Here is a 13,707-nt window from a genome sequence, read left to right as displayed (position 1 = left end):
TTATTGTTGGAATTATTCACTACTTGAAGGTTGTTGTTAATTGCACAGACTTGATATAAGCAAGATTTAAGGGTGCTGTGCTGTCCTGTGCTGTGTAGCTATGATGTTTACAAGTGCAAACCAATAGAAATAAACAAATAAACAAACAAAAAAAGGGGAAAAAATCAGAAGCAGGAATTATTTTTTTTCTGTTTTTCTACAAACAGATCCACAACAAACCAACACGTGTGCTGGCCACATAACAGAAGAGACAATAAACAAAACAGGAGAGTAAAAAAATTCAACAACAAAAACAAACCCCACAATCTTCAGGCATTAAAACTTTAAGGCAGTTCTGGTAAGCCATATCCCATGCGCATTGTATCTGTTCTCTCTGATAAGATCCTTTCCCATCTCAAGAATGCACTGTGCATTTGTGTGTGTGTGTGTGTGTGTGTGTGTATGGGTGTGTGTGTGTGTGTGTGTGTGTGTTGTAGAATCAACAAACAGAAGCAAGACTCTAAACAATGGCGATAAACTCTTGGGTTGTGCGTGGGGTTCGAGCACAGTGATACTGTAATGACACGTCTCCAGGCTGACCTGAAGCTCTATATTGGACGAGACCCTCAGATCTGAGCCAAGGCCACGGGCATGTAGCTGGGTTTGTATTTAGTCTGCTCAGCTTTGCCTGACAAACAACACCCCCGCAGGCGGGTACAGCTTCATGTTACTGCTTATTGAGGTATGTCAGACATTCTCCTCTGTGTGTGTGTACATGTATGTGTGTGTGTGTGTGTTTGTGTGTGTGTGCATGTGGATGTGATTGTTACTTTATGTGCATGTATGTATCTGTACATGCAGGCGTGTGTGTGTGTGTGTGTGTGTGTGTGTGTGTGGGTGTGGGTGTGGGTGTATGTGTGTGTGTGTATGTGCATGTGTGTATCTGTACATGTGGGTTTGTATGTGTGTGTGTGTGTGTGTCTACACTGACCTGTGCAAAGGCATGGAAGTCACATGTGAATGCACCATGCTGAAATTCCAAACACTTGTAGGCCCACAAACCCAAACTAGGGGAGGCTTTCCTGTTTTCTCCTTCAGGCTTTTTTTTTTTTCATTTTGCCTCCCGCCCTCCCCCACTTCGGAAAATGCCACCACATATTCAAAAGGAGGGGAAATTTTAGAGGAAAGGACCAGACCACATGAAGGGGAAACAACCTTTCAAGAGACTTTGCAATGGCAACAAGGGCTGGTAATATCCCGAAGAGAGACACCATGGACCATGCTCTGATCCTTGAAAGCAATTTTATTTGCAGAATGAACGTTAGCATTATTCTGTGTGCTTCAAAATTGCTGTGTGTCCACCAACACCATGGCCTGAGTGTTAGAACTACAGGAGGACAGCAAAAATCTTTATCACAATAAAGCAAAAGAGAATCAAGAGCAGGTAGACTGCAGACTTTCGCTCCTGTCACGCTATACATTCACGTAAGTGAAATCAAATCTGCGATCTGAGTTGGATTTGGATGATGACGTGGGTGAGCTGAGATGTGGTCCTCTGCCTCGTATTCAAATTTAGACCATCTGACCAGTAATTTTGAAGCTATGTGCATGGACACACAAGCAGGATGGATCTCATTATAATACCACACCCCCCCCATGGGTTAAAAAAAAACAAGGTTTAAGATCCAACGATGACTTCTAATCCAGGCTAATATCACTCACTAATGTCAGTCATACTTGTGCAACACAATGAGCATGAGCTATGACATAACTTCACCACTATCAAGCCATCTGTCATCAGTCAGCCATTACAATCATAATTCTGACTTGCCAGGAACAGGGATTCCTCCTCACCTCTGCCAGCTGTGAGCTGTGGAGAGTGTGTGTGTGTGTGTGTGTGTGTGTGTGTGTGTGAGAGAGAGAGAGAGAGAGAGAGAGAGAGTTTACTATGAGATGAATCATCAGCGATAACCATGATAACGCCATCACGTCATATCTGATAGACACCTGCTCAAACAAACATTCCAGAGGTTCCCAAAGAAAAATAATTCAAAATTAAAAATATTAATTTTCCTGATTCGGGAATTTGGTTAGCTGATTTGCCAGGAACTGGGTGTTTGATTCCTGTGTTTCCTTTCCTACAGGGTAAAAGGAGTGTCTTTTACCATAAATATGTCTAATTCTCTGACCCTTCAGGATGGACCAGCAGGGACATCTGTTTAAACAAACAGCTGGGCCTTTTTCGATAAACAGTGTTTTACCTGCCATGCGAGAGATAAGAAAGCCAAACTGGACCAGACTTGTGGGACTGTGCATATCAGATCCAAGTTTGGTTTGTAAGATTTTGGGGGGGCTATCATAGTTCATCGGAGGAAAGTGTGTGTGTGTGTGTGTGTGTGAGTGTGAGAGAGAGGTACTGTGTGTGTGTGTGTGTGTGTGTGTGTGTGTGGGGGGGGGGGGGGGGGGGGGGGTCCTTTTATTACCAAAAGCTGATTGTTCTTGCAGTCAAAACAATGTGCATTTGTCCCTTGGCAGCATGGCATTATAACAACAAATACTTCTCACCCCCACCCCCCAGCCCTCCTCACCCCCCACCCCTCCCCACCCCCCCACCCCTCCTCACCCCCCACCCCTCCTCAACCCCCAGCCCTCCCCACCCTCACCCCCACCTCCCAGCCTTCCCCACCCCCCACCCCTCCTCACCCACCAACCCTCCTCACCCTCACCCCCACCCCTCCTCAACCCCCAGCCCTCCTCACCCCCCAGCCCTCCTCACCCTCACCCCCCACCCCCCAGCCCTCCTCACCCTCACCCCTCCCCACCCCCCAGCCCTCCTCCTTCACCTTCTCTCCCCTTTTCTCCCCATCCGAGCAGGAGAAAACAATCCAAATTGTTGGGCACTGGGCAAGAGAGAGAGAGAGCAGGAGTGTGTGTGTGTGTGTCAGCGTGTATGTGCGTGTAAGAGTGTGTTTGTGAGGGGTGTGTGTGTGGTGTGTGTGTGTGTGTAAGAGTGTGTGTGTGTGTGTGTGTATGTGTGTGTGTAAGAGTGTGTGTGTGTGTGTGTACTGTATGTGTGTGTGTCTAAGAGTGTGTGTGTGTGTGTATGTGTGTGTGTAAGAGTGTGTGTGTGTGTGTGTGTGTGTGTGTATGTGTGTGTGTAAGAGTGTGTGTGTGTGTGTGTGTGTGTAAGAGTGTGTGTGTTTGTGTGTGTATGTGTGAGGGGAGCAGCGGGCAGGCAGGCCAGCGGGAGGTGTGCTGCAGGTTGGGCACTCGGATCTGCCCCTGCCGCGGCCGCAGCTCCAGGCTGCAATAACAGGAACCTCCAAACAACTGCAGCCCCGCTGATAAGCTCCAGGGGTAGGGTCGCTCTTACTGTAAGGACGAGGAGCAGCACAGCGACAAAGGGCAGCCGCCGGAGTGGTAAATAAAGCCAGGGGACGCCAGGATGAAAGTGGAAGACCTGAGGAATCTGGGGAGTCGCTGCTGAATAGGGCTACTAACTGGCCAAGGCCACATGCCAAGCAGACAGTGGGAGTGCCTGTGAACAGTGGGACTGACTGAGACTACTCATGTTATCTATCTATCTATCTATCTATCTATCTATCTATCTCTCTCTCTCTCTCTCTCTCTCTTTATATATATATATATATATATATATATATATATATAGGTATACATAAGTGGAGCAAGTAAAACAGGAATGCAAGATTAATTCCTGTGAGATTGATTTCACAATAGCCAAGGCCATGGGGCCACTCTACACAATGAAGCAGCTCTGCAAAGGACCATCACTCTGCAAAGGGCCATCACTCAGTTGTCTATGGCAGACCCATGCCAGAACTTTTTCTTACTTTGTGTACTGAGGGCAACACGCAGCAGAATAAGGTACAGTGGCCAAGTGAGACAAGCCTATTTATTTAGAATTCAACTACAAAACAATTCTCCGTAAGAATGTGCAACGAGCATTTTTCCTCTTGAAAAAGGCACTTGCAACACACAAGCACTCAATGACGTCTCTTTCCAATGTAAACATGCTCATACCGCTACCAGGCATGGAAAAAAAAAAATCTCATTGTGACAAGTATGCATTCTATGGAATGTTGTGAGAATTCTTTTTCCACAATATATGTGTTTTCGTCTGGGCAACTCTCGTCGTGTAGAAACTCATCCCTGTAAGCACACTCTGACAATGCATGCACCATGCATGCTCCCTATATGAATGCCTGCCACTGAACGCTGACAGCATGATTAATTAGGCAGCAATCAATGACTCATTAAAGTAATTGCCTGTGTGCTCAGGATTGCTGTGGCATTTCCAGTAACTATATGCATGTGACAATAAACTTCCTTGTATTTAAATGGTTTCTGAAGGTACAGTACAAACTTTCAGTGGACTACAAGATGTTGTGTCACACAGTGAGTGTGCTCCACCAGATGTACTCGTTATGTCACAGGGGTCAAACTTAAGCAGATAGGGGCTAGATCTGGGCTAGATCTGGGCCAGAGAGAGCTGTTGTGAGTTCAACACAATCACTAGGAAACAATAGAAGGGAGGCAAATGTGAACCATGCCAGAGAGGCCTCTCGATGCAGCTTTGCCCCGGTCACAATCACACCCATTTGTGACAGAATGCCACCGTCATCTTTCATGTATGCAGTGAATGCTCCGGGCCCCCTATTGCTCTTCAGAAGGAAACATTATGGAACGCTGTAATGAATATAAAAAAAAAACATTTGAAATTGTCATCCTTGTTATCATCAGTGTGGAGGTGTCAGCAAGGTAAAGGTTGCATAAGAATGATGAAGCATATTTGAATGTCTTTATTGAGGTCATTACATTATCCATGCTGTTGGATTAAGCAATGTATTATGAGACAATATTACATTGTTTTGGCGCTATATAAGCAAAATTGAGTTGAATTGAATTGAATTGCATTACTACTTACCTGAGGAGGAAGAATGTTGAAGAGTGTTGACATGAAAATGCCATGGTAACCAGCAGCATTGGCCCGATCCAGCCTAATCAAGGGTGTTGGGGAAAAAAAACCTTGGCACAAACAAAAGCAGCTATGTGAACAGGCTTGCCCTCACTGAGTGCACGGCCCCAGCAATCATCACAAATTTAGATTAATTACTATAAATATAGACACAAGCAACCACATGAAACTTTCTCTTGGGGCACTGGAGGTTTGCCAGAAACACACATTAACACCAGGAGAAATGGAGGTCACTGGCAGGCAAAGCGCTCGATAAAAAAGGGTGTTGTTGATTTCTGTCAGTAAAGACAGTCTTGGTCGTCAGCAAGGCATAGAAACCCCACGGCCTTATGCACGATGTTGAGAGAGCGGCATAACAGGACTCTGAATGTGTGTGTGTGTGTGCGTGTGTGTGTCGGTGTTGCGCCGCTAGAGTCTCTGAGCAATACTTTACTGCTGAGGTGAGGTCCGTTCTGTCTGCACTTCTGAAGTGTGCAGCAATTGATTTCCTGAGTTGCCCAGATACACAAATATAACACAGGGGAAATAACACAGACACAGGCTGCATTTCCTCCTTCGAACAGGAGAAATATCAGATGCTGGGAGAGATGACGTTACTTTCAGTGGAGGCAGGAGATGTGGACCTGTAGGGTAGCTTGGAGGGAGGTGGACGTGGGTGTGGGTGTGGGCGTGGCGAGGGAGTAGGGGGTGTGGATTTGTGACTTTCTTTTTTTCTTTTCTTTAAGTGGCTGTAAGGGAGGTTTTTCTGAGAGTACATGGACAAGAACTCGTAACATCCTGGCGTCAAATTTCTATCTTCTATATGGGGGAGGGAGGGCTGGGACATGTAAACATCACCCTGGGACTCTGTGTTCCTCAATAGAAAAATAACACTGGTGCATCTCTATCAAACAGTCCGTAAACTTTCAAAAAGATGACATTACTGAGCGATACAAATTTTGCATGAACACAGCATGGTTTGCATTAGTTACAGAAACTCTCCCTAAATATACTGTATAAGCAATTAAATATTTTTTTTGTACAAACGCACAACTACATACTATGCAAATTAAAATGTAAACATTATTATTTATACATTTCAAATATGACATGCTAAATCCAGAAAATGACTGAACATATTGGAGTGAGGGTTCCTCGCCTGAGCTTATGAGATGAACAAGGGTGAACTTTATTGGTGCCAGAATAACCAAAAGACCAAAAAGGCCTGGAGCTCTGTGGCAAATGTGGAAGTCCAAAATGAGCCGAAGACTGGCAAAGAGCGGAAGTCGGTCCCTTTACGGAATAACAGGAAAGACGCCTTCAGATCAATGACCAGTTTAGGAGTTATGTCGAGGAAGAGTGGTGAGAGAGAGTGGGGTGGGGGGGGGGGTTCAGAGGCAGCTGTCAAGAAATGTTACAGCATGTTCTTTTCCACCCCAAAAACAACACAAACACCACAGAGCATAACACTGACAGACTCTGCCCCACACCACAGCCCCCACCCCACAACCCCCACCTGCTCCTGATAGTGGGGCGAGTTAGGAACATATTAGGCTCTGATCTCTGACAAGGATCTGAATCAGGCCCAGGTCACTCAGAAGACAAACGCACCATGCTCTCCTCCACCACCCACCACATCCACATCCAAAGCCAAAGCCAAAGCCGGAGTTTTTTTTTGTCCTTGGCTGTTCTTTCCATCCTGAATGGACTTAATCTCTCCACATGATGAGATCATTGACACTCAATTCAACACTTCAATCAGCAGCTGGGACAGAAACAGAGACTATCTGGGTCATTGGGTTTCGATTCTACCCTCTATTTGCACCCGAGGAACCCTGCACATGCCCGCAGACAAGTTCCCCACAAACATGTGTCATGCTCACTTCACACCTCACACTGTTTCACACTCTGTTGTATGTGATGAAACCATGAAACGCTCCACACTGTTGTGGTGATGATCTTCGGGCAGAGATTATATCTCATTGCCACTGTTATCACCTCACATTGCATTAGGAACCTTTCCACACGGCCTCGTCAGAGTTTGATTTTCAGTCATCTCATCCAAAGCAATGTTATGAAGTAAAATATGAATTCATATCTCTGTGTCTTTTCCATGACTACCTTTTTTATTATTATTATTTATTCATTTTATTTGTTAGGGACCCATTTTGAACATAAATGTTGCAATTTGATGCGATGCCCCAGTGCTGTTGGCTACTATTTTTTTGAAGGGTCACTTATTTATCCAAATTCATATGTGAAACATAAGTAACTTTGCATCCACGTGCCATAGCATATATCTATAGACAATAGATTGATTAAGTAAGATAATGTACAATTTATAAATTTGTACTTGCACCTGTCACCTAAGGGCATGGATGGTCTTACATGCATGGCCTGTGTCTTTAACAAGGTCAACCCTTGAATAGTTTTCATGAGATGTGCATTTGCATATGGAGGGAGATCTCTGTAGCGCTGACGTTAAGCCGATGGCAGACGTAAACTAGCCCGTCGCACGGAACACGGGCCTCTTGCGTAATCCCATCTCCGTGTGCAGGGTTGCCTTGCCTGCCGCGCCGCTGCAAGTGCAGGCAATCTAGAGCAGGTATGCAAGGTATGTGATCCAGCATTGCACCCACAGAGGTGAGCTGAATGACATTATCAGTGTCAGGGACGACGATGGATTTGTCTGGGAGGTGATGGTGGTGGCAGTGGGGGGGGGGTAAGGGTGGGGGTGTCATGTCCTACCAGATTCATGAAAAGCCAAGAATGACAGCTGTGCAGGGATGACGCAAAAAGTCATTGCAGCGTTTCTCAGCATCCTAATTCAATAATAACAGCGTATTTCTGTCAAAACCTCAAAACATGGTGACTGAATACTTTCTCTGAGTGTTAAAAGGTGAGATGGCGAATCACAGATTGTGCAGCTGCATGAGCAAATATTTTTCAGCGCCTGGTTGCATAGGGGCACCTGGGGTTCAGTTGCGCACCACTCCGCGCTGCACCACTGCAGCTTCACACGCCACTGGGCAGGGGAAACATCCGGCATGGCACACGATACCGTTAGCGCGCGCTATAGCGCTTGCCGTTCGCCGTGACCAGATGCGGGAAGGGATTTTTACGAAAGTGTACAGTCACGAACAGCCCCCATGACTCAAGGGCACCTGATCGAGCTGTCAGTCATTTGGGAAGTTGGTACAGAGCCCAGGAAGAAAATAGAGAGAGAAAACGGTGGAAGCTAACAAAAGTGCATTCCTTTAGCCTGATGAGCCAGACCCACATTAAAATGTAGGGTCTGGGGACTCACCGTTCACAGTGCTCAGTCCGAGGGGCGGGATAATCGGTTGTCTTTCAAATTCCCACTGCACGCAATAGGATAGCGCTACAACTCATCAGTCCCATGCGTTTAAACTTTGCTAAGTTAAAAAAAGCTTAACTCGTGTCACGCTGTTCGCCAACAGCAACATCCATCTTCTTTGTTTTCAAGTAGCTGGGAATTCACGCCGACGTTTCAACTCTGCCATCAATCATTATGTTAAGCCCGCCTAACTACCTATACACGATGTGATTGGCCCTATCGAAGTTTAATTTTTCCAGCTCGCAAGCCAACGGAGAGTTGCCAGACTAGCCTGGGCAGCAAATTAAATTTGCTGCCGCTAGAGTGTGTCTAGATTTCTAGGCTAGTATTCCTTAGAAGGTTACCTTGCAAAAACAAATCTTTATTTTCTGACTATGTTAGTGCTGTCAATTTCAGAGAGATTTGAAAAGACATACTTAGCAATAGCAGTACCAAAATAATTATTTTGGATGGGTGGGTGCTAGTCTACGGAGCCCTCGAAGGGTTAGGGTGGGGATTTATTTAGGACAATACTTTTGCATTCCTTTGCAATACTTTTGCGTGTAGCACAGAAAAGGAAAACCTCATTTTTGGAGCAGATCCAACTCAAAGGGAACTTCTCAAAGGGAAGTATTTTCCGTATAGTAGGCTAGTCAACTCAATGTGCTTTATGTATTGTGAGGGAACACAAATATTTATTGTGAGGAAACGGAAAAGCATTGCAAGGGAACACAAAAGTATTGCAATTAGTGAAGCAATAATCATAAAACTCTAAATACTGTTTTCCAGTTCCAGGCCCAGGACATCAATGTCCTATTAATTCATTACACATAATGAACAAAATCATGTGGGGCAGCAGTATCAGGCCCTTGCATTCTTATGTGTTGTTTTTACTCTTTTATAAATAAATGTTATTAACTTTATGTAGCACCCCTGTGGTTTTACTTACAGTGTTAAGATATAATATATACATTAGATACATTAAGAATAGATATTTAATATGTAATACTTACCAGTGATTTACTTCTATGTGCTGTGTAATACTTACCTTTTTATATGCTGTCTATGATACATTAACATTGTCGCAAATGATTCAATAGGGACTTTTATTTTGACGACTGATATCTTGTTGATGGGGTCACGAGCTAGAGACATGGGGGAGACGTTAGAGCCTGCAGTCAGAGACGGTTGATAACTATAGAATCTTTGCTGCAGTTCTGAGGAGATGTGATTTAAGAAGGTGCTAATTAGTTTAGATATGTAGAAAGGATTTGGATAGTAATGAAAGTGTAAATATTGTATATATAGGTCTCCGTTTTTCTATAAAGTTACTTTGAAGTGTTTTTGGACATATTCCTCTTTTTAAAGAGGATAGGGTTTTATTTTACTTGGGAGTTAAGTTTAGCAGCTAACGTTAGCTATGAACGTTCAGATTCTCCGCTAGCTAACGTTTTACACTGCTATCGTAACTCCCCCTATTTCCACCGGTCCCGTATTTCCACCGTCTTGCGTGTATGTGTCACTTAAAGGAGAATTCCGGTGTGATATTGACCTAAAGTGTATTGAAACATGATACCGAGTGTGAACGTATGTCTCATAGCCCATCTCGACTTGTCCCCTGCACTCCAAAATCTGGCGCTAGTTAGCCGATGCTACCAACAACTTTTTCAGTAGTGGTGCTTCGGCATCGGGCTAGCCATGCAAATAAATCACTGTTTTACACCCATTTACGAGGCTCAATGTATCTCCACACTTCATTGGTAGACTTCCTAGGGCCCTGACATTTAAAACGAGACATTGAGAACTTTGAAAAAGCACTGGTAGTTTACTTACAAGACGATTTATACAGACAGTATCTTCACGAAGTTTAACGTTTGCAGCCATCTTGAATTTAGTCACGATAAGTCGAGCAACGAGTAAGAATGAACAGGTATAATAAGGGATCAGATTCCAAAAATAATTCAGTGGAAATGCATGGATTCCAGTTTCTTCCAGTAGCAGCAACTGGAATCCATGCATTTCCATAAACTACCAGTGCTTTTTCAAAGTTCTCAATGTCTCGTTTTAAATGTCAGGGCCCTCGGAAGTCTACCAATGAAGTGTGGAGATACATTGAGCCTCGTAAATGGGTGTAAAACAGTGATTTATTTGCATGGCTAGCCTGATGCCGAAGCACCACTATTGAAAAAGATGTTGGTAGCATCGGCTAACTAGCGCCAGATTTTGGAGTGCAGGGGACAAGCCGAGATGGGCTATGAGACATACGTTCACACTCGGTATCATGTTTCGATACACTTTAGGTCAATATCACACCGGAATTCTCCTTTAATATCCATTTCTATACAAACCAAGACAGCGGACTCCTATAGAAACGCAACCACGCACAACATAGGTGTATCTAAATTAGCTATGTACCAAAAATGACATTTTACCGTGTCTCGAGGAGCTGTAAACAGTGTTGTAAGGCTGCGTGTACACAACCGCTTGGAGCTCCAGTGGAATTTTAATTTCACGACGAGAATTCTCGGTCTAACCGTCCATGTGCCGTTGAAACGGTGTAAATAGGCGACCCATCAGGCCAGCACTATAACTCCGAGCGTGGTAAACAAAATCGGATATTTCAGGCAGTAAATGCTCCCGTTAGGAACCAAACCAGATTTTGTTCAAATCTACACAACTATGGCTACTGAAAAATGTAAGGTTCATTTAGTAAATGTTATTTTGAAGTGTTAAAAAACATCGTTGTTTTAGAATTTCTGAACAAAAGTGGTGATAATTGGGGGTGTTACGACTACGTGGATCGCCCACCATCTCGAAGGAGGAAGTTGAATGTGAACCCGACTTCAGTAAAGTAAACCGGATTGAAGGGAAGACGACGGGGAGGGACAGCGTTCAGACCGGTGCCTCTGTTGGAGGTGTTTGTGTTTGAGGAAGCATTGATTTGGGTAGGCTAGTGCTAGCCTTTCCTACTGGCGCAACCTGGCTTACTGTATGGAAGCATATGGGTAGCGTTATTGAAATGAGAATGCAATCTGCAATATGCAATTCAAAAAGACATTACATTATGCAATTGACAATTCATTATGCAATTTAATATTGCAATTTGCAACAATATCCAACTAATTGTATTTTAATCTGCAAAGTGACAATGAAATCCTAAAATCAATTCCAATAATTTTGGTTAAAAATAGAATAAACATGGATTGAATTGCATTCCATTTTGCCATGGTACTTCAGTCTCAAAATTCAAATGGCAATTCATTTTGCATTTCAATTTTCAATATTCAGTTTCATCATTTAACTGTCAATTCGTTTTGCAATTTAATATTTAAAGTGCAATGTAGGATTGCATTTTAAAAACGTTTGCAATTTAAATATTAAATTGCAAAACAAATGGACAGTTAAATGATGAAACTGAATATTGAAAATTAAAATGCAAAATTAATTGCCATTTGAATTTTGAGACTGAAGTACCATGGCAAAATGGAATGCAATTCAATCCATGTTTATTCTATTTTTTAACCAAAATTATTGGAATTGATTTTAGGATTTCATTGTCACTTTGCAGATTAAAATACAATTTTTTGGATATTATTGCAAATTGCAATATTAAATTGCATAATGAATTGTCAATTGCTTAATGTAATGTCTTTTTGAATTGCATATTGCAGATTGCATTCTCATTTGAATAAAGCTACTCATATGCTTCCATATTACTGTCCACCATCAACGGCTACGTGAGTAGGAGAACAACATTTTATTTGTTACGAGCTCCAACACGCGCGCCAACGAATAGAGCATCACAGTCCCGCCCCTCCTCCGAGAGAGCTTAGTTTCCGGAAGTAAATTTCCCATTCATTTCTCCCATTGACGTTTTGGAAAAATCCATATCTGGGTCAATGACGGATAAGGTCAAATTTAAAATTCTAAAAATAAGAATTTCTGTTTCAATTGTTCAAACATTAAGAATGTTGGGTATATGAAAATCCATATTAAAATTTCAAGTAATGTGATTTTAGTGTTTTTTCATGAGAATGAATTGGTTGCGGCCTTAAAAAATGTCATGTGGTGCGACCATAGATTATCTTAAAATTAAATGTATTTCCTTAACATGCTTAAAAGTTTGTTTACAAGTTCTTAATAATATGAACTGTTTAGAAACAAAGTATTTACATTTCTTTACTTTTTGTGAATATTGGACTGATATTTTTGTTCTATACTGTCACCTTATAAAATATAATTAGAACCCTTATTTTTCCTGTAAGTTTTATAAAACTGATGGAAAAGTCTGAAAAATAGCATTGACTTAAACATACTATATGACTGATTAATAATTTAACCACAGAAATTTTATTTTTCATTTTGAATTTAACACAGTTATTTCTATTATTGGTTGCACCATATGATGAGTGGTCGCACCAAATGACCCAAGGATCTCATATTGTTAAAAATATAAGTAGAGAGATTAATAAACTGTTATATTTTCATTTCATGAGGGTAATATAGTGCTTGCAAAGCAAAAAACAATTAAACAATTAAACAATTAAATAAAAAATAAAGGTTTTACACAAGTAAAAGATTTTTAAGTTGCTAATGATGTTGAACATGTCCATATATTGGTAAAGGTATAAAAAGATAAGCTTTGTGAGGGCATTTGAAATAGAGAAGGTGATGAAAACAAACACACATAGAAAGAAACAAATAAGTGTAGACAGCTTAAGGGAGAAAAGGAAGTAAAAGTGTGAGTGATCGAGGGGATAAACAGAAGAAATTCAGGACGTAAAGTGAATGGAATTTAGCAGATGATTTTAAGAGATGGGGCAGGAGAAGATATTAAGATAGACAAAAGTACATGGTTGGATGGAAAGGAAGAGATAATAAAAGATAAAGAAATTAAAAGATAGACAGACAGACAGACAGACTAACAATGGCAGAATGAAAGCTTTTTTGAGTAAAAGAGTGAGACATAGAAGTTAGGCTAACTACATGGGGAGGCTAGAAGACAGACAAATGATGGATAAAGAAAGATAGATAGTATTATAGATAGGTAGTGTGATAGATTGATAGTGTGATAGATAGCATGATTGTGTGATAGATAGTGATCTGTGATTGATAGTGTGTTAGTGGGATAGTTAGCGTGATAGATATATTGTGATAGATACCGCAATGAAGAGAGTAATAGGCCTAGTGTTTAACAGATAGAGATAGAGAGAGAGAGAGTGAGTGTGTGTCTGTGTGTGTGTGAGAGAGAGAGAGAGTTTGCACATACACAATGTGTGTGTGTGCGTGTGTGTGTGAGAGAGTGAGAGAGAGAGAGAAAGTGATACAGAAATGAAATGGGGAAGTTTAACAAACTTAAACAAAAAAAGATGATTAAACAAATTTGATGATGTTGCCCAATCATCACTAATAATAT

The sequence above is a fragment of the Alosa sapidissima genome, chromosome 21 (assembly GCF_018492685.1).
Source record: "Alosa sapidissima isolate fAloSap1 chromosome 21, fAloSap1.pri, whole genome shotgun sequence".
Lineage (NCBI taxonomy): Eukaryota > Metazoa > Chordata > Actinopteri > Clupeiformes > Clupeidae > Alosa > Alosa sapidissima.
This window is presented reverse-complemented; position numbering follows the sequence as displayed.